The sequence below is a fragment of the Arachis hypogaea genome, chromosome 12 (assembly GCF_003086295.3).
Source record: "Arachis hypogaea cultivar Tifrunner chromosome 12, arahy.Tifrunner.gnm2.J5K5, whole genome shotgun sequence".
Lineage (NCBI taxonomy): Eukaryota > Viridiplantae > Streptophyta > Magnoliopsida > Fabales > Fabaceae > Arachis > Arachis hypogaea.
The window spans coordinates 37,734,557-37,756,092 of record NC_092047.1 but is presented as its reverse complement, the minus strand read 5'-3'; the positions used below and the strand labels follow the sequence as shown (position 1 = coordinate 37,756,092).

General features: G+C 33.4%; 1 non-coding gene across 1 annotated transcript; it reads left to right on the top strand.

Moving 5' to 3' along the window:
- The first annotated feature begins 253 nt into the window (after positions 1-253).
- Positions 254-361, top strand: LOC112730935 (small nucleolar RNA R71). Its single transcript, XR_003166735.1, has one exon. It is a non-coding gene; the product is annotated as a small nucleolar RNA R71 (small nucleolar RNA).
- Positions 362-21,536: the final 21,175 nt, after the last annotated feature.

The following is a 21,536-nucleotide window of genomic DNA, read 5'->3' as shown; positions in this document are numbered from 1 at the left end:
CACTTTATCCATTGAGGTTCAGAATGATTGGCATCTATAGGGACTCAGAGTTCAGATAGTGTTATTAATTCTCCTAGTTCAGTATGATGATTCTTGAACATAGCTTCTTTATGAGTCTTGGCCGTGGCCCTAAGCACTTTGTTTTCCAGTATTACCACCGGATACATAAATGCCACAGACACATAATTGGGTGAACCTTTTCAGATTGTGACTCAGCTTTGCTAAAGTCCCCAATTAGAGGTGTCCATTCTGAAAGCATGTCAGAAGGACACTTTTTGGTCAACTGTTTGTATCTTTCCCAAGCTTCATAGAGGGATTCACCTTCTTTCTGTCTGAAGGTTTGAACATCAGCTCTAAGCTTGCTCAGCTTTTGAGGAGGAAAGTACTTGGCTAAGAAAGCCGTGACCAGCTTATCCCAAGAGTTCAGGCTGTCTTTGGGTTGAGAATCCAACCATAATCTAGCTCTGTCTCTTACAGCAAAAGGGAAAAGCATGAGCCTGTAGACTTCAGGATCTACTCCATTAGTCTTAACAGTATCATATATCTGCAAGAATTCAGTTAAGAACTGAAAAGGATCTTCAGATGGAAGTCCATGAAACTTGCAGTTCTGCTGCATCAGAGAAACTAGCTGAGGTTTCAGCTCAAAATTGTTTGCTCTAATGGTGGGAATGGAGATGCTTCTTCCATGTAAATTGGAATTAGGTGCAGTAAAGTCACCAAGCATTCTCCTTGCATTATTGTTGTTGGGTTCGGCTGCCATCTCCTTTACTTGTTCGAAATTTTCAATAAGGTTGTCTCTGGATTGTTGTAATTTAGCTTCTCTTAGTTTTCTCTTCAGAGTCCTTTCAGGTTCTGGATCAGCTTCAACAAGAATGCCTTTTTCTTTGTCCCTGCTCATAAGAAAGAGAAGAGAAAAAGAAAAGAAGAGGAATCCTCTATGTCACAGTAAAGAGGTTCCTTATTGTTAGTAGAAGAAGAAAAGAAGAGAAAAAATTCGAACACAGATAGAAGAGGGGGTTCGAATTTGGTGAGTGATGTGAGGAAGAGATGTTAGTAGATGAATAAATAAATAGAATAAGATGAGAGAGGGAGAGGATTTTCGAAAATAATTTTTGAAAAAGAGTTAGTGATTTTCGAAAATAGTTTTTGAAAAAGGTTAGTAATTTTCGAAAATTAAAATAAAAATTAAAATAATTAGTTAATTAAAAAGAAATTTTGAAAAAGAGGGAAGGGATTTTCGAAAATTAAGAGAGAGAGAGTTAGTTAGGTAGTTTTGAAAAAGGTGAGAAACGAACAAAAAGTTAGTTAGTTAGTTGAAACAAATTTGAAAATCAATTTTGAAAAGATAAGAAGATGAGAAGTTAGAAAAGATATTTTAAAATCAAATTTTTGAAAAAAGATAAGATAAGAAGATATTTTTGAAAAGATATGATTGAAATTAGTTTTGAAAAAGATTTGATTTTTAAAATCACAATTAATGACTTGATTCACAAGAAATCACAAGATATGATTCTAGAACTCAAAGTTTGAATCTTTCTTATCAAGCAAGTAACAAACTTGAAATTTTTTAATCAAAACATTAATTGATGATGTTATTTTCGAAAATTAGGAGATAAAGATAAGAAAAATATTTTTGAAAAATATTTTTAAAATTTTCGAAAATAACTAAAAAAATTGAAAAAAGATTTGATTTTTGAAAAAGATTTTGAAAAAGATAAGATTTTTTTTTAAATTGAAAATTTGATTTGACTCATAAAAACAACTTGATTTTAAAAATTTTTGAAAAATTCAAATCTAATTTTCAAAATTTTAAGAGAGAAAAAGGGAAAGATATTTTTTTGATTTTTTTTTTTGAATTTTTATGATGAAAGAGGAAAAACATGAAAAAGACCTAATGCATGAAAATTTTGGATCAAAATAATGAATGCATGCAAGAATGCTATGAATGTCAAGATGAACACCAAGAACACTATGAAGATCATGATGAACATCAAGAACACATTTTTGAAAAATTTTTAATGCAAAGAAAACATGCAAGACACCAAACTTAGAATTCTTTAATGCTTAGACACTAAGAATTCAAGAATGCATATGAAAAATAAGAAAAGACACAAGACATGCAAATGCAAAGATCAAACAAGAAGTCTTACCAAGAACAACTTGAAGATCATGAAGAACACTATGAATGCATGAATTTTTTTTCGAAAAATGCAAGATGAACATGCAATTGACACCAAACTTATAACATGACTCAAGACTCAAACAAGAAACACAAAAAAATATTTTTGATTTTTATGATTTTCTAAATTTTTTTTTTTGTATTTTTTTTTTCGAAAATTATTTGAAAAATAAAAATAAGGATTCCAAAATTTTTAATATGAATTCCAGAAATCTTATGCTTTTTAGACTAAAGCTCCAATCAAAGGGTCAGGCATGGCTTAATAGCCAGCCAAGCTTTAGTATGTAACTCAGACATGACACGTCTAACATGCCCTACAGCCAGCCAGGCTTCAACATGCTTCATGAAACACTAGAATTCATTCTTAAAAATTCTAAAGAAAAATATATTTTTGAAAACATTTTTATTTAAATTTTTCGAAAACAAAGGAGAAAATTTTTGAAAGATTTTTGAAAAATTTTTGAAAACTTTTTGAAAAGAAAACGAAAAGAAAGTTACCTAATCTGAGCAACAAGATGAACCGTCAGTTGTCCAAACTCGAATAATCCCCGGCAACGGCGCCAAAAACTTGGTGCACGAAATTGTGATCTCTGGTAATGGCTCCAACAACTTGGTGCTCTAATCTCAATTCATAATTTGTCACAACTTCGATACAACTAACCAGCAAGTGCACTGGGTCGTCCAAGTAATAAACCTTATGTGAGTAAGGGTCGATCCCACGGAGATTGTTGGTATGAAGCAAGCTATGGTCACCTTGTAAATCTCAGTCAGGCGGATATAAAATAGTATGGAGTTTTCAAAATTAAATAAGAAGTAGACATAAAATAAGGATAGAAACACTTATGTAAGTCATTGGTGAGAATTTCAGATAAGCGTATAGAGATGCTTTCGTTCCTCTGAACCTCTGCTTTCATGCTGTCTTTATCCAATCAGTCTTACTCCTTTCCATGGCTGGCTTTATGCAAGGGCATCACCGTTGTCAGTGGCTACATCCCCTCCTCTTGTGAAAATGGTCCAAGATGCCCTGTCACGGCATGGCTAATCATCTGAGGTTCCCGATCATGCTGGAATAGGATTCACCCTCCTTTTGCGTCTGTCACTACGCCCAGCACTCGTGAGTTTGAAGCTCGTCACAGTCATTCAATCATTGAATCCTACTCGGAATACCACAGACAAGGTTTAGACTTTCCGGATTCTCTTGAATGCCGCCATCATTCTAGCTTACACCACGAAGATTCCGATTAAGAGATCTAAGAGATAATCATTCAATCGAAGGTAGAACGGAAGTGGTTGTCAGGCACGCGTTCATGGGGAATGATGATGATTGTCACGTTCATCACATTCAGGTTGAAGTGCGAATGAATATCTTAGAAGCGGAATAAGTTGAATTGAATAGAAAACAGTAGTACTTTGCATTAATCTTTGAGGAACAGCAGAGCTCCACACCTTAATCTATGAAGTGTAGAAACTCTACCGTTGAAAATACATAAGTGAAGAAGGTTCAGGCATGGCCGAGAGGCCAGCCCTCAAACGTGATCTAAGATAGCATACAACTGATCAAAGATGTCTAATACAATAGTAGAAGGTCCTATTTATAATAAACTAGCTACTAGGGTTTACAGAAGTAAGTAATTGATGCATAAATCCACTTCCGGGGCCCACTTGGTGTGTGCTTGGGCTGAGCTTGAAGTCTTCACGTGGAGAGGTCATTCTTGGAGTTGAACGCCAGCTTTTGTGCCAGTTTGGGCGTTCAACTCTGGTTTGTGACTTGTTTCTGGCGTTTAACTCCAGACAACAGCATAGAACTGGCGTTCAATGCCCTTTTATGTCGTCTAAACTCGTTCAAAGTATGGACTATTATATATTGCTGGAAAGCCTTGGATGGCTACTTTCCAACGCAATTGGAAGCACGCCATTTTGAGTTCTGTAGCTCCAGAAAATCCATTTTGAGTGCAGGGAGGTCAGAATCCAACAACATCAGCAGTCCTTCTTCAACCTCTGAATCTGATTTTTGCTCAAGTCCCTCAATTTCAGCCAGAAAATATCTGAAATCACAGAAAAACACACAAACTCATAGTAAAGTCCAGAAATTTGAATTTAACATAAAAACTAATAAAAACATCCCTAAAAGTAACCAGATTCTACTAAAAACATACTAAAAACAATGCCAAAAAGCGTATAAATTATCCGCTTATCAGGCATCCTTTGGAGGCAGAAACAAGGTAAGGTTTCAGGAAATTCCTACAGCTTACGAAAGTCTTAAATAACCACAAAGGAAGCAAAAACACAAAAAGCCACTATCTTTCTACAGTCTCACCAAACAAAAGGGCATAGCAAAAAAGCCGAAAGCAGGAAAATCGTCAAAGACACAACCTTTTTTCAAAAACAAAAATCATCATTTCAAATACAATCATCAAAAGCACAAGCGGAAGCAACGGCGACATGCAAAACTCTAAAGGCATCAAGCAGCAGAGAAAGTCAAAGATATCACACAAAAAGACGAAGAAATCCCAGAATACACAACAATCAGGCACAGTAAAACAGAAAAATTCAAACTTTCTCCAAATCAGGCTTTCTCTAAATCAGACAGGAAAATGATGTAGAAGAAAGGGAAGGAGAAAACCAACCTGGAACAAAAGAGAAGCTGCAAAAACTGAAGACGGAAAAATAGAATCAACCCAGAGATTCGCCAAATGACGCTATCACGCAAGGAAAGGCAGAACGATGGGGATGAAAACAGAAAGTGAGAGAGTGAAGGAAGAAGTTACGAAGGAGAGAAACCGTTTTTTGATCGAAAGATTCAAAATAAAAACCAAGGGAAACGGGCAATTAAAACTAATTAATGAAGGTATTTAAAGCTTCGCTTATTCCCAAAGTCAAAATATTAAAGGCAAAAGCGCGCGCTTTCAGAAGAAGCGAAAGAAGAAACGTTCCACATTCAAAAAGACTCTACAAAGAAAGGAATCGACGAAATGCTTGAGTTCGGCTTCACTCAAAAGGACCGAAGCCAAGGATTCGACCTCAACAAGAAAGACCGAGCTCAAGCAGGGGCACTGTTCATACTCCGGGACGAGCTATCCGACCCGGGATAATCGGTGACAAAGCGACCGACCTCTTCAGGTCAGACTATCCGACCTCTTCTCAAAAAGAGCTCGGCCAAATCGACAGGAAGGCCCAAGAAGGCCCAAACAAGGGAACACGACCCAAATCCAAAGGCCGTCCAAGCCTATAGAGATAAGGGCGGTTCCCTTGAAGATAAGCTGACCTCAACTCAAAGATAAATATAAGATAAGATAACTAACTTATCTTATCTAGAAAGGTCACTCTACAACCACTATAAATACACTGGAGCACCCAGGTATAACTCATACTCTGATTCTACATAAAACCTGCTTAATACCCGTGCTAACTTAAGCATCGGAGTCTCTTGCAGGTACCCCCCACCCTCCGGTGACCAAGGATCAGCAGTGCAGCCAGTCCAACAAGTCGGGCGCGGCGGCTCCAGCCACCATCAACAAGTCGGACACAACAGCTCCGACCAGCACAGAAGATCTCAACCGAGATCGACCTCCAGTTTCAGGTAACCCTCGGAATAGCTACCATGTAATTGGGACCCTTATTATCTGGCATTAACACCCATATTTTCTTTATTTTCTATCTTTATTTTTGGGTTACTTTTCTTCTTTTCCCTCTTCTTTCAGGATGGCCACCACGAAGGGAGAGGAAAAGCTTCTTAATGGGAAGACAAACAAGTCCACCTGCACAATCTTTGGAAAGTATCAGTTGAAGCAACCCGTCCACTTATACATCTTAGCATGCACCGAGGACGGTGCAATCTTTAAGTGTGGGAGGTCCATACCGATCTCCATGGATTAGCTATTTTCTTCTTTCCAACACCATTGTTTTATTTTCTCTATTAGTTCATTGTTGCATTGCATAATAGATTGCATGTGTAGTTGATTGTTTGCATCTAAGTACTACTTAGTTGAAAAATAATAAGTTTCTTTTTAAGACCTTATTTTTGAAAAATTTCACTAATTTAAATTAAAAAAAATTAAAATTTTCTATGTGTTAATGTTTGAAGTTGTATTTGGAACATGGTTTTTGAGCCAAAGAACACACAACCTGTGAGATTTTGAGCTTATTTACATGGTTACATTATTTAACCATAAATTTTTATTCTTGTGTGTTTTCTTCTCTATAATTACAATCTTTGCTTTGTTCCATTCTATATGTCCATTATTTAGTGTATTTACATACTTGCATATGATTGAGGCCATTATTTGTTATTAGCTCACTTATCCCAAATAAGCCTACCTTTTACATCACCCTTGTTAGCCATTTGAACTTTTTAACCCCCTTCTATTTCATAACCACATTTACTAGTCTTAAGCAGAAAAACAAAATAAAAATCCCAAGTTGAATCCTTGGTTAGCTTAAGATAGATATTGTGTATACTTTAAGTGTGGGGAATTTTATGGGAACATGGGATGATATGAAAAAGTAGGGAATTAAATTGAATAAGTTATTTGAAAATTTGGGAAGCATGCTCATGTGAAATCAAAATAATTATACCATGTGCAAAAAAAAATATTTAAGTAATTAAAAAAAAGGGGATACAAAAAAATATATATATGAATTACCCCCAATTCAAAATAAAAGAATCAATGCACATGGGACAAAATTCAAAAATAAGTTTGATACATGAGCATGTAATACAAAAGTGGAAAAAATTTGGGTAGCTAGGTAAAGCATTTTAAAATTATATAAAGTATGTATATGTTAGGTGAGATCTTAGACTAATCAAGGATTCACTTTATAAAGCTCACTTGGCCATACATATATCCTTACCTTTACCTCAGCCCCATTACAACCCTAAAAAGACCTCATGATGTTTGCATTGGCACATTAAATATTTGTTGATTAGTTAGATGAAGAAGTTTAGAAAGCATGATTAGAGAAGAGTAGAGTGAATTACCCTATACACTTGAGAGACTAGAGTGATATACACTACCAGTAAGGGTTCAATGCTTGATTCTATATTCCCTGCTTTCATGAGCTATCTTCTTACAAGTTTACTTGTCTTTTATTGTATGATTTAAATTAGTGAAATTTGATTTATGTTTGTCTTGAAGAGCTTATTTACTTTTAACCAAGTAGATAGAAACATCTTAGCATGTAGTTGCATTTCATATATTCTACCATTCCTCTTCACTCTTATAGTTTCTCTTGAGCTTAGCATGAGGACATGCTAATGCTTAAGTGTGGGGAGGTTGATAAACCACTATTTTATGGTTTATCTTGTGCTCAATAGAGTGGTTTTTATCAACTCTTTACCCACTTATTCATACTATTCGCATGTTTTACGTTTTCCTTCCTGATTTTGTGCTATGATTGAAAACATGCTTCTTTGGCCTTATATTTGCTAATATTAATCCTCTCTTATTACCATTAGATGCTTTGATATGTGTGTTAAGTGATTTCAGAGATTACAGGGCAGGAATGACTCAGAGGATGGAAAGGAAGCATGCAAAAGTGGAAGGAATACAAGAAGTTGAAGAAATTGCTAAGTTGTCCAGCCTGACCTCTTCGCACTCAAATGGTCATAACTTGAGCTACAGAGGTCCAAACGACGCGGTTCTAGTTGCGTTAGAAAGCTAACATCTGGGGCTTCGATTTGATATATAATATGCCATAGTTTCCTTGACAATAGGCGACACGAACGCACGCTCCACGCAGACGCGTCGTAGTGACGAAAATCAGCGTGGCAGATTTCTTCCTCAGGTTCAATATTCCTTTTACTTTATATTTCTCTTTTACTTTCAGATACGTTAATGCTTTATTTAATTACTTATGTTGCCAAATTGGCTTATGAACCATTCATGTTAGGATTTTCTTTATTTGATATAAATTGAGGTATTTCAGATTTATGATTCTTATTTAGCTTTTTATATTCTTGGCTTTAATTGATTAACTGGAGGCTCTTGAGTTATCAAACTTATCGTGATTGTTGATTAATTTCTCTAATTGACTGGAATTTCACTAACTCTAGTCTTTCCTTAGGAGTTGGCTAGGACTTGGGGATCTAACTAATTAGTCCACTTGACTTTCCCATGCTTTCGTAAAGGTTAACTAAGTGGGGTTAAACTCAATTCTCATAAGAGTAACTAGGATAGGACTTCCGAATTTTCATATCTTGCCAAGAGTTTTATTAGATATTGATTCATTAATTCCTGCAACTTATTTTCCTTATTCAAATCTTTCAAAACCCAACATTCTACCTTTTCCATAACTAATAATAAGTCATACCTCCCTGCAATTCCTTGAGAAGACGACCCGAGGTTTAAATACTCGGTTATCAATTTTATTGGGTTTGCTTAAGTGACAAACAAAACTTTTGTACGAAAGAATTTTCTGTTGGTTTAGAAGCTATACTTACAACGCAATCATATATTTGTGAATATTCTTTACCGATAGGAAATCCGATCGTCAATAATACACCCAAATTAGACTATATTACACCCAAAAACATGCAATTTACACCTCTACTGCAGAATTTAAACATCATTACCTGAAAGCCACTTTTGTCCACACAACCATACTTCAACAGAAAATCATTCCAATTCCTATCAAATGATTCTTTAGTATGAGAGTTCCAAACAACATGGTTCATTTCTTGTTCGATTTCTACGTGTCCCTTATAGCCGTTTAATTTGCTTTGAATCTTCTTCATAATGTGCCAAATACACCACCGATGAATTGTTGTAGGCATACAAGCCTCTATGGCCCTTTTTGTTAACGCGCATTGATCGGTGAGAATCCCTTTCGGAGCATTTCCTCCCATGCAATGAAGCCAACATTGAAATAACCATTTGAATGAATCAATATCTTCATTTTTCATCAAAACGCATCCAGGAAGTGCTGACTGACCGTGGTGATTCACCGCGACAAAAGAACCACAAATCAAATTATACCTGAAATAAATTACCAGAAAACAGAATTAAAATCATTACATACACCCAAATAATGATTTTATACACCTAAAAACATCCAATATACACCTCTGCAGCAGATTCATAAAACAACACACAAAACAGAATTAAAATCATTAAATACACCCAAATAATGATTTTATACACCCAAAAATATCCAATATATGCCTCTGCAGCAGATTTATAAAACAACATTAATTTAGCATTATACACAAGAATAACATATTACTTGTTTGTATTATAGGTGGTGTTGAATGAAATAACATCTCCGAAATACTCAAAGGCAGCTCTGCTCCTTGCGTCCGCCCAAAAAGCCAACCTAATCGGCTGATCGTCCTCGAGTTTGAGCTCAAAAAAGAAATTTTGATTCTTCTCCTTAATTCTAAGTAAGTATTTCCTAAATTCTTTTGCATCTTCTTGTTCTGAAACATTCTGCACTTCTCTCGTGATGTAATTCCTCACGTCTTTTTCGATAAATTTAACTCGCGGTGACCCCCGGCTGTCGCAACAAATGATTGGTAAGTTTTACTTGGTCTGATACCAGCTTCCTCGTTATTCTCTATTGTATGACGAACGGACATGCTTAGTTCCCTGTGCTGTTTGAGCATCTCTGCTTGACTTGGACAGCAAGGATGTGAATGATGCAACACGACCTTCGAAATGATCCAAGCACCAACATCCTTCACGCATTAATTTCACAGTCAATATTCACGCATTATTCAGCTAGACAATCATAAACGACTAACTGCATCAAATTCAGATTCAATAATTAACTAAAACTAAATCACACCTCAGGAACTTCATTCGATTCAAATTCAAAATCCACTTTGTAACGACCCAATTTCTGGTACGTCATGATCATACTAGAAACTGAGCGCTAGCAACTTGTCTTCCTAATTATTATCTATTATTTATTATATGTGATTGATTCGTTGTTAAAAACGTAGTTATTTTGCGAGGTACTCTTTTTTTTTTTAAAACATTTGGATTAAAAAATAGAATCATTCATAATCAATTCACAAATAATAACAGATAAAACAGTTATAAACAATCACACATAAATACATCTCAAGCAGTTAACAACATTCAATGATCCAGCCTTTATTAGAGTATAGACTCTTAGTTAGAACACCCTTAGATATAGCTAGATAATAACTATATACGTATATATACATACAACATCCCAGGCCCTGACCTGTTCAAGAAGTCCCAAAGCTGGCACCCAGGCTAGCCTAGACTCTATACTCACCTAGTCCCTCTAAACTACTAAAGCGAGGAAAAGTATGTTCTAAGTCTTCAAAACTCAAATCAGGTGGAATGTCATCAAAAGGTGGAAGATCGTCTACTACTCCTCTGTACGATCGTACGTTGTCATGACATCTCACTAGTACTTCATCACGTAGCCACATAACAGGAGTCTCGTACACAGAATTTAGGTTAAAGTTCGCATACGAACAAGGTGCAAACTTTGGTTGGTCTCACAGTATATACATATAAACAGAAAATGAATCTCGCTCTAGACTCAGAAGACTACCCAGAGCAGAACCCTTTTGCAGAATGATTATCACTGGACTACGGAAGGATACTCTTGCTTCCATCTGGAGGGGGAAGGGAGAGAGAAGGGATAAGAACTAGGGAGTTCTTAGTACGGCTGGGGTTATTATTTAAGTTCATTAATTCTGTGTTATTTCGTAGACAAATAGCAGAATACAGTAAAGTAGTAAACAGAAGATACAGATAAATAGAAAACATAGAGAAAACAGAAAGCAGAACATAAATAAAAGAATACAAGAAAATAAAACACAAATACAAAGAGTAGAATACAAACAAAGAAAGCATACAATCATACAACAAACATAACAGAAGAAATGCACAACCAAGTATGATGCATGTCTAGCCCTAATGCAGGTAATGAGCTCATTTGTCGGTTACTAACCTGCTCCCGACATTACCCAGTAACCTCTGTCTGGATAAGGCTTTTCTGTTGGCAATACCCATTGCAAGCACCCTTTGTCTTGCAAGGTGGCATTTGTTAGCCTATATATGTCCAACATACTCACTGTAAGCAACCTTTGTCTTACAGGAGTACAACACACTCACTATAAGCAACCTCTGTCTTACATGAGTACAGCACACTCAATGTAAGCAACCTCTGTCTTACATGAGTACAACACACTCACTGTAAGCACCCTTTGTCTTACAGGAGCACACTGATCTCGATACCTCTGTAAGCAACCTCTGTCTTACAGCAAAGCATTATAGCAAGGTATCCCAAGAAAGTATTCTCAGTGGTCGTACCACCATCTATCTGACTGTCTCAATGCAGCAGATGAACACACAAATATCTCTAGAGTTGCTTTAATGCAACAAATGACCTTTCAACAGGCCCTCTGCTTGTTCCCTAATCTCTTTATCATATTACTCTGTTCTCTTTGAATCTTTACTCTGTTCTGATTACTCTTTTCTCTTTGTCCCCTTACTCTGCTCTGGTTCTTTTTTTCTCTGTGTCTCTTTACTTTGCTCTGATTTTTCTGTTTAACATATGTATTTAAAGCTTATGTAAATTTCGGTATGAATAGTTAACCTGTCCCAAGTATAAGTTCATTAAGTCTATACTGAAACAGTTTAACTTTTCATATTATACCTAACCCTAGGCACAACTCAAGGACTAACTATGTTGCTCCTAGTTCGTTCACTAATCTCTGTTAGTTTCTGTCATTAAAACTTTACAGACTTTTTCTCCGATTCTTATCTTTTCTTCAACTTTTTATCTTTCCTTTGTCTTTGCCTCACTAATATGTTTTTACCACTCCCTAAGTGTTTTATGAAGGTGATTATGAGATTCTGCGCTTAAAGTTGTCTTTCTAAAGCTTTTACAAAAAACTGTCTTTTCCATATTATTTTATTATTTTTATTAAAATATTATTTTTAATTAAATATTATTATTTAATATTTTATTATTATTTATTTTTTTTATCATTAAATTTTTGAAAATTAACTTACCTTTTACTTTAAACTTTAAAATTCACTTTTTACCACCCCCTAACTTTTAATATTTCTACTTTAACCACCATAACTTTTGAAAATTAAAAAATAACCCCTCAAACACCAAAATAATTACAACCTTGCCCTTTTTAAGATCTAAAAGGTGTTCTTCAATGTTCTTCATCACACTCAAAGCGTTCTTCGTATTTTTTGTAAATTTTTCAGATTCTTTCTCTGTTTTTACCCGTTTTTCAATCTTTTCATCATCTAATTTTTACCATAATTCAAAATAAAATTACAGCCACTAAAGCTCCTTATTTCCTACTATATTTCAACATAAATTAAACCCCAATTTGAGTCCTAGGGTTCCAAATTTCAGCAGCCACAAGAACATGCATTCATAGCTTGAATATCATCAAATTCCATCAAATTTTCACCAAAATTTCAACAAGAATCACTCATATAAACAATCAATTTCAAGCATAACCAAACCATATCATAATCACACAACTCAAACACAATTAATCAAGATTAATTTTACCAAACCCTACCTTGATTTGCTGCCTCAAATCCGGTTATGCTTTTAGGTGTTCTTTTTGCACTTTTTCCTCCTAAAACACATCAAGAACAGCTTTGAATCCATAAAACCTCAACTGACCAAAGCTTAATCAACATGTTAGGAAGGTATTCCTCACCTTAAAAGTTCTGGAAATTGAAGATTCTTGGCTCACAAGTCAAGCTAAGCAAGAGATCTAAGGAAGAACATCAAGAAAACACATGTTTTAAGCATGCTTCCTTGAAAACCAAATTCAAAGGGGAAAGGGACTGCCATCTAACCTTATTTCTAGCTTTGATAAGTTACATGGTTATGTAGAGGAAGAAGAGAGGATCATTTTAGTGTAATCAGAGTTTTGATTTGAGTTTTAGTTCAGAAGAAATTAAGCTTTGTAGATTTATGAACCAAGAACTTTCTCTCCTTTTTCTCTTGATGATTTTCGGCCACAATGAGCAAATGAGGCAGCCTTGGAGGTCTTGGGGGTGTAAGGTGAGTTGTGATTGGTTGGCTTGGAGGTAGATTAAAATAATATTAAAATATCTCTGGTGTATAACTACTAAAACTAGATGTATCGGAACACTTGTAAAAATATCTCTAAAAATTCTTTTCTGAGCTACTAGCATAAATGACACTAGTAACAAATTTAATATGAGACTATAACATGTATGATGAGGCCTTAGCATTGCTAAAGTCATCAAAGAGTGCCTGTGCTAAGCTGCACCAGTAAACTGTGAACCCGGTTAAACCGATTTCCTGTTTTAAACTAAACAGACCAGGTAACCTTATAATTATCATTCAAGCATCTTCTAATACTAATATAATGATAATATTATACTATTATCTCTCTTCTCTCATGAATCGAGTCCGGTTCGTTAAACAGAGACTATTTACGAAAACCAGAATCAAAACTCCTAACTGATATGTAATACCCTAATTAGCCTAAGCTTTACCTCGCGTCATAAAGCAAAGGTTAATCAGAGATTACGACAGTTCTAAGCTCATACATAATATATATATATATATATATATATATATATATATATATATATATATAGAGAGAGAGAGAGAGAGAGAGAGAGAGAGAGAAAGAATAGTATAATCTAGAAGCCCGATGAAGGATATAGCTCAAAAACAGGATTTACAAAGCGCAAAACGTACTAACGAAGCTTCTAGCTTATAGCACAAGAAACCGATAAGATATATCAAAATATAATAGTATAATATCATAGAAATCTAGTCACGGCTCGCAGAGTTTAAGCTGGCTAACCATATACAGATATACAGAACCAGACAGTACAAACAACTTATACATGTTTTGTTCTCTCAATATATGCCTCTAGGTAAAACAAAATACAAAAGGAGAGATGCATAAACAAAATAAATCAAAAAGACTCCAAAAGGTATCATGATCCTCCGCTTCTGTCATCATCAGAGCAACTCACCGAGGTGGGATGCGACCTGCATCTGAAAAACAACAGCAGAATATGGTATGAGAATCGGAGGTTCTCAGTATGGTAACAGTGCCCAATGATGTAGGATATAAGACCCCGGGACACCAAAGGCAATCCTAGACTTCATATCCATCACAAGATTTCAATCTTAAAGTATACTAAGACAATAAAACATAATCATATAAATCTTAACGTAACTAAACATGGTACTCTATCTTAAGGGATTTCTATTCTAACCAAACACCGCTGTCCCACAGCCTTCACCAACCTATCCTCCATGCGATCTCATCGCCACCGCCTTCTGAACCTCCTCAATCCCAGTAGAAAACACAGATAATTACAATGCAAGTAAAATACAAGTGGAAGCATATAAGGCAAGTAATTCAAGTAAGCAATTAGACATGTTATTCAATTAGGCATACAATTACAAGTCGGCAAAGAATACAAGCAGATAGAAAATGCACATGATGAATGTCTGCCCTACTAGCTGTGATATCACATTGTCGGTTCAACTTCCAACCTGACACATCTCCATGGAGACGTCGCCCTTCAGAATCATTATTGGGAACCCCCAAGATATAGTGCTTGGATCACTGTCCGGGGTTTTGTGCCTGCACACTCTGATGATTCAAAGGGATGCGAGCGGGATACTCTTGCCACGGACCTCACATATCAACGCAAGCGGGACAAACCACCGCCCTTACGCCATCGTCACTACCTCGACAGGCGGGATCCAACCGCCATCCCTGCCAGGTGCATAGCGTCTCATAATCTCAATATAAAACATTAGTTCAGTGGTTTTTTTTTAAAACAGTTTGAATACATCAGTGATTCCTCATCACACATTCGAGTCCTCGACTCATCTCAACCACCGTCAATTCACATTTTTATTCCAAACTCATCAGTTCCTAAATTCTCATCTCATACATCAACCATTCATCACATACCATCAAACCATCCTCAGTACGCCAGAAACCTAGGCCGCCGTTTTCTAATTTTTCATAATAATCATCCACTAAAACCCTTAGATTATTTCCCATGTTCTCATACCCAAAATTAAGCCCAAAGGTCTTAAAATGGTGTTGTAGAAGCTTACAACCTTGTTGGGAAGGTGAAATAGTTGAAAACAAAGTTAAATTTGAGAAATAGGGCGTGTGCGTCCGCACAGGGGTGTGCGTGTGCACGCCCAGGAAGATTTTTAAAAGTGTGTGTACGCATAAGGGTGTGCGTACACACAAGTACCAAATTTTACATGGTCTATTCACTCGCACATGGTGTGCTAGCTCCCTCAACAGACTCCCCTTCCCAACTTGTGCGTGCGCACAAGGCTGTGCGCGCGCAGGTTGTAAATTCCTATTGGTGTGTGCGCGCACAAGCTGTGCTAGCACTGCAAACAGAAAGCCCTTCCCTGCCTGTGCATACGCACAAGTCTGTGCATGCGCACAGGTTTAAAATTTTGCAGGGTTGTGCGTGCGCATAAGGCTGTGCGTGCGCACATACCAGAAATCATAAAATTCTGTAACTTTGCAGAATTTCAGATTTCAACACAAATTTTTGAATGATCATAACTTCCTCTACAAAAATCCAAATTTTGCAAACTTTATATCGATTTGAAGAGTTTTCAATAAGCTTTAATTTTAAACAAATTTCAACAAATTTTGAAAACTGAGGCATAAGTTATGATCAGACAAAGTTCACCAAAAATCAACATTTACCCAATTTCACAATTTCCACAATTTCTTACAAAACACAACCAAAGCCATACCAAACCATTCCAAACTTCATTTTTCATCACAATCACCCCTTTTTGTCATATTGCATCAAGCTTACCACATTTTCCTTCACCTTTCATCATCCACAACCTCAACATGAATATATCACATTATAATCAACCCTCATTAATATTTTCCCAACTACACTACCACATCATCAACATTAACATCACATATATCAACACAATCCACTTCTCAACATTACAAATCATTCATCCTCATCATATCATTATCAATCACCATAACCAAACTCAACAATCATCAATTCATTATAAATCATCACATACCATCATTCAACAACTCAACAACCATTTCAATCCGAACCTATCCTATGGGTCACTAGCCTAAGTGTCCATGAATATTATATACTACATAGAGGAAACCGAAACCATACCTTGGCCGATTTCCAATATGCACCAAAACCCCAAATTGAGCACAAGCAAGCTTTCAACCACAAGCAAGCGTCTAATTCCACTCTAATAAGCACCAACAAGCTCCAACAATATCCAATAATTCCAACTTCAAGCTATAATACGTAATTTACAATAATTCAACCTAGGGTTCATCAAATCCACAAAACCACAAGAGAGTTGATTTGCTCACCTTACTCAAAGTTGATTGAGATAAAACCCACTAAGTACCCGGTGCTATATTGTAGCTAACTAATCAAAATCTCAAGAACCACTCATTCACCATAGCCAAAAACCGAATCTGTTATAGAAGAAAGAACTGGGCAAGAAATTGTAAGTTTCTTACCACTTTTTTTGGATGAAATCGAAGAGCTCGACAAGAGCTTCGCGTGGCAACTGACGACAAGTGAATCGGAGCTCCGGAGAGTGAGATATGGCTCCAAGAAGAAGATGATGAATAGTGAATTTTTGGAACCCTACCTCTATTCTCTCTTTTCACGTTGCTGCTGCTTGTGTGGTATTTAAGTAGCTGAAATGGCCACTTAAATGGACTTATATAGTGTTGGTCTTGGGCCCAACTTGGGTCCGGTCTAACCCGTTAGTATTTTTAACCCGTTTGGCCCAACTTTGGGCCAAACCTTTAAAATTAATGCTCGGTTTTCGACTTCTGCTATTTTTATAAGATTTTTTATGGTTTTCACTTTTTCTCGTGTGGTACTAAGCAGACTTGAACTAGTTCAATCGGTTCAACTGCCAGTTAGCGATTTTTCACGGTTTTTCACAGAAAGCACATTTTCTGACTCAAAAAAACCTACTGAGTCAAAAAATCATATTTAAATCCTCAAATTCTCACTCTATCTTCTCGGAATCTAATTTAAGCAATTAATTACTTAATTAACTGGTTGATTAGTTACGGTTCTTACATGATATGGTTCAAAAACTAGGTTCTTCGTGATTGCGTTATCGAGCTTGCCTTAGAAAAGGTTCTAGCTTAAGGATGACATAATGACAATGAGGATTGAGATGCTTGATTTATACAACAGAGGTGTTCCCTTTACTGATCTTCCAGAAAAATCTGTAACTTCAAAAAAGATCTCACGTACTCGAAAATCAGGGTTGTTACACACTTCGCCCTGGTTCAGCTGACAATCTAAAGTTGAATCATCCATTATCTTCAAAACGATTTCAAAAACCATGAAAATTGAGAAAAACGAAGCAAAAAAATAAAGAGAGAAACACACCTAAATGACGAAGGAGAAACCAGTGAGAAACGCACGTAAACAACGAATGAAAAGGTAAAGAGAAATGCACGAATGAGATCGAACAAAGAAGGCAAGAAATTCGAAAAAGGAAACGAAATTCTTTGAAAAAAGGAAGTTATATATTTGCGCGTTAATTGATTTAGAAGTCTGTTAAGGAGGCGCGTGAAACACACATGCCACAAGAGGCGCGTTTGAGGGTAAAAGACTTGTAACACTTGTAGGTGTTAATCGCTTGCATGTTGAGATTATTCCTTTTAATTATTTTAATTATATTAATTGATATCATTCTAATTGCCAATGAGTTATATCTCGAATGGTATAATCTCTCCATACTCATCTAAGAAGTCGTGGGTTTGAATCATCTTAATTTTGGCAAAATAATAATAATAATAATAATAATAATAATAATAGTAATAATAATAATAATAATAATAATAATAATAATAATAATAATAACTAGCGGCTCAACAGGCATGATCGTGCCTGTTCAGACGCTTTCTTATTCTTTTAAAAGATTAATTTTTATATTTTTATTTTTAAAATTATAAATTTGATAAAATAATTTGAAGTTTTAAAATAAATAATATTTAAAAATAAATATAAAAATTTAAAGTTATTTAAATTTTAAAACATATAAAATTTATAAATTTAATTTAAATAAAATATTAAAAAAATATTATATCATTATTATTGTTGGTGGATCCTTAATTAAATGGGGCCCACATATTAAAAACAAAAAATAAATAAAAAAAAAGTGGCTAATAGCCACGGGAAGCAAGAGAGAGATAGAGCGCTTCTTTCAATTTGAAAGAAAGCAAGTGAAGCACACATAAAGCTTCGGCGCCGAAGAGAAGAAGGAAATTTGGAGAAAAAGGGTAAGCATTTTTTTATTCGATTAAACTGATAAATTTGCTCTATTTTTTATGAACTTTTAGTATGTTATTTCTGGTGTAGAGATGAATATTAAGATATAACTTATTAGTTATATTGCCTTTTTTTTTTGCCTGATTTGAGATACCCACTTTGTGGAGGATTTATGTTGATTCCACCAGTTTTGGTGATGTATTTTGTTGATTGTTGAGATGTCCTAGTGTCACTAGTAAAACTGTTTGTGTACCCATTATTCTGATAGTGGAAGATTTTACTGGACTAGATTCCATGGGTTTTTTGTCCCCCTTTTGGGGGTTTTTCCATGTTAAAATTCTGGTGTCTGATTATTTAATTTCTGCCATTATATTTGCTGCTTGGAGTATCTTTGGTATTGCCTATTTAATCGCACAGGTTGTGGAAAAATTATTTTTGGTGCTTCCGCTGTTAGACAGGTTCTTGTTTGAACATTTGTTGAGTTTTCCCAATAATTATGTGTAACAAAATCAAGATAAACATTTATAAAGTAATTATTTATAAACATTATATAAGTTTATTTATTTATTTTTTCAATAGTTAAGATTGAGACTCGAATTCAAAACCTCTAGATGAGGATGAGGAGACTATGTCATTTGAGTTATGAAACAAAGATAAAACATTATATTCAAAGAATGCTTTATCTTCATGAATAATTCTAAATTTTATATTTAATTTATTAAATTATATTTAATTTTGTTACTTTTTTCAAATTATTAATTTATACTTTTATTATATTCCTTCATTGTATCACACACTATTATTTCTCTTACTATTATTCTTTATACACATATTTGTCATTGTCTCAGTGCAACTGTTATATTGCCTTATTTTCCTTTATCTTTTTTTTTTCCCACATTTTCTTTACCTAATTGTAATTAATTATCACCAAGTACTATTATCACAATTTTCAATCTGATTTATCACTTTGATCTATAACCATTCATTATGTTAACTTTTATGAGTTGTTAAAGTATTATTAAAAGAATTTGTCTTTGTCTCTTTTAAATATCTAGATGTATAAAAATAATAGTTTTGTATTGAGTGCGTGTTAAGTAATTTTATTTTCTATTAATAAAAAATCTAAGACATAAAGCACTAAAAAATTTTGTTCAAATTATCAAAATTTAATGTTAGTAATCCTAAAAAATAATATCAAAATATATTAATTTTAACTAATAGAATAAAAATAGTATATTATTTTAAGTTTTTAACTAATAATTATAAATTTAAGTTACAATTTAATATAATACCTTAGAAGAAGGTTGTTATTACTTTTCATATTTAACTGTTATTATATAAGTTTCACGTTTGTTTTATTGTGCACATTAATTAAACTATAATTTATTATTTTATTTTGTATGTTTTGAAATAATGTGATCGTACTATACAGATGACATTAGTTTTTATAACTAATGCGAATTTTTTACTATTTTATTTGTAATTTAAATACTATCCATAAAACATAATTACTTAAAGTAAAACACTATATGAAGAAAGATAGGAAACTTTTGAATTTATCACTTTGGTTTGTTTCTTAATTCTCATTTGATATTACTCAAATTTAATAGGTTGATGGTGGTGATTCTTTTTATTAATTAAAAAATTTTAACACCCCCTCTCTCTTTTTAGGTCAGAATATTTTTAACTTTTTCTCAGAGGCGGATTTAAAAATTTTAATATGGAGAGGCCAAATTTTAGATAATTTTTTTCATTCTATAAAAATAATTAACATATAGTTATTAGAGTTAATTTTTTAAAAGATTTATCAAAATATATACATATATATAATTATAATTTTTTTCATAATTTTATTTTTAATATTACATAAAAGAAATATAACAATATCAATAATACATTATAAAATTATAAAATACCAATAAATTATAGCGTGTTTAGTTAAAAATTATCATATATCTTATTAATTAAAATTAATTCTTTCAAAAATTTTTAAAAATTTAAAAATAAATTATAAATTATTAATTGTTTAAAAGACACAGTAGCCTTATAGAATACAAGATATAAGATATCTTTATAAAATTTTTTCTTTTAACAACGTAAATTTAGAAAAAAAAATGAGTATTTTTTATAAGAAAAGAATATCTAAAGTACATAATGTGATTACTAAAATATAACTACGTAAGTCATTATTAATATAATAATATAAATGTTAAATATGTTAATATAAAAAAAATAATTTTTTTAAAAATAAATATAGAGATTATTATATAAAAACTAATTTGAAAGGTACAAAGATTTAAAAATATGATATTAAATTAGTTAAGTAAAAAATATTAGTGAATTAAATAATTAAGACATAAATCCATCACATAATAAAAAATAATACATATAAAATTACTAAATTACATAATATTTTTTATTTTTTAAACACATATCTCATATATAAGTATAGTTTTTTAAAATTTCGGGGGGCTAAGACCACTACTCGCCCCCCTCTAAGTCTGTTCCTCCTTTCCCTATAATAAGTATTTTTTAAATTATCTAATGCATAAAATATCACATCTTTTCTTTCTATCTTAAAAATTTTATTTTTTTATATCAAAGCATTACGGTTTATTATATTATTGTATATTATTTTTGTACCACAAAACAAAAGGTGGAATTTTATATCTTTTTTATTATTTATTTTATTTTATTTTGGCTATTTAAATTAGCATATATATGATCAACATATTTTCTATTATTTATGTAATATTTTTACAATATTTTTTTTGTTCCAATCAATATGCATTTAAAAAATCATCTTTAAATTTTACCATGTAATTTAAAGATCATTGCATTAATATTTTCTAAAAAATTTTAAAAAAATAAAAACTTTTTATATTATTATAACTAGCGGCTCAACATCAATATCGTGCCTATTCAGCTGCTTTTCTATTATTCTGAAGAGATTAATTTTTATAATTTTATTTTTAAAATTATAAATTTAATAAAAAATCTAAACATTAAGAATAAAAAATTTAAAAACAAAAATAAAAATTTCATAAATTATTTAACTTTTAGAA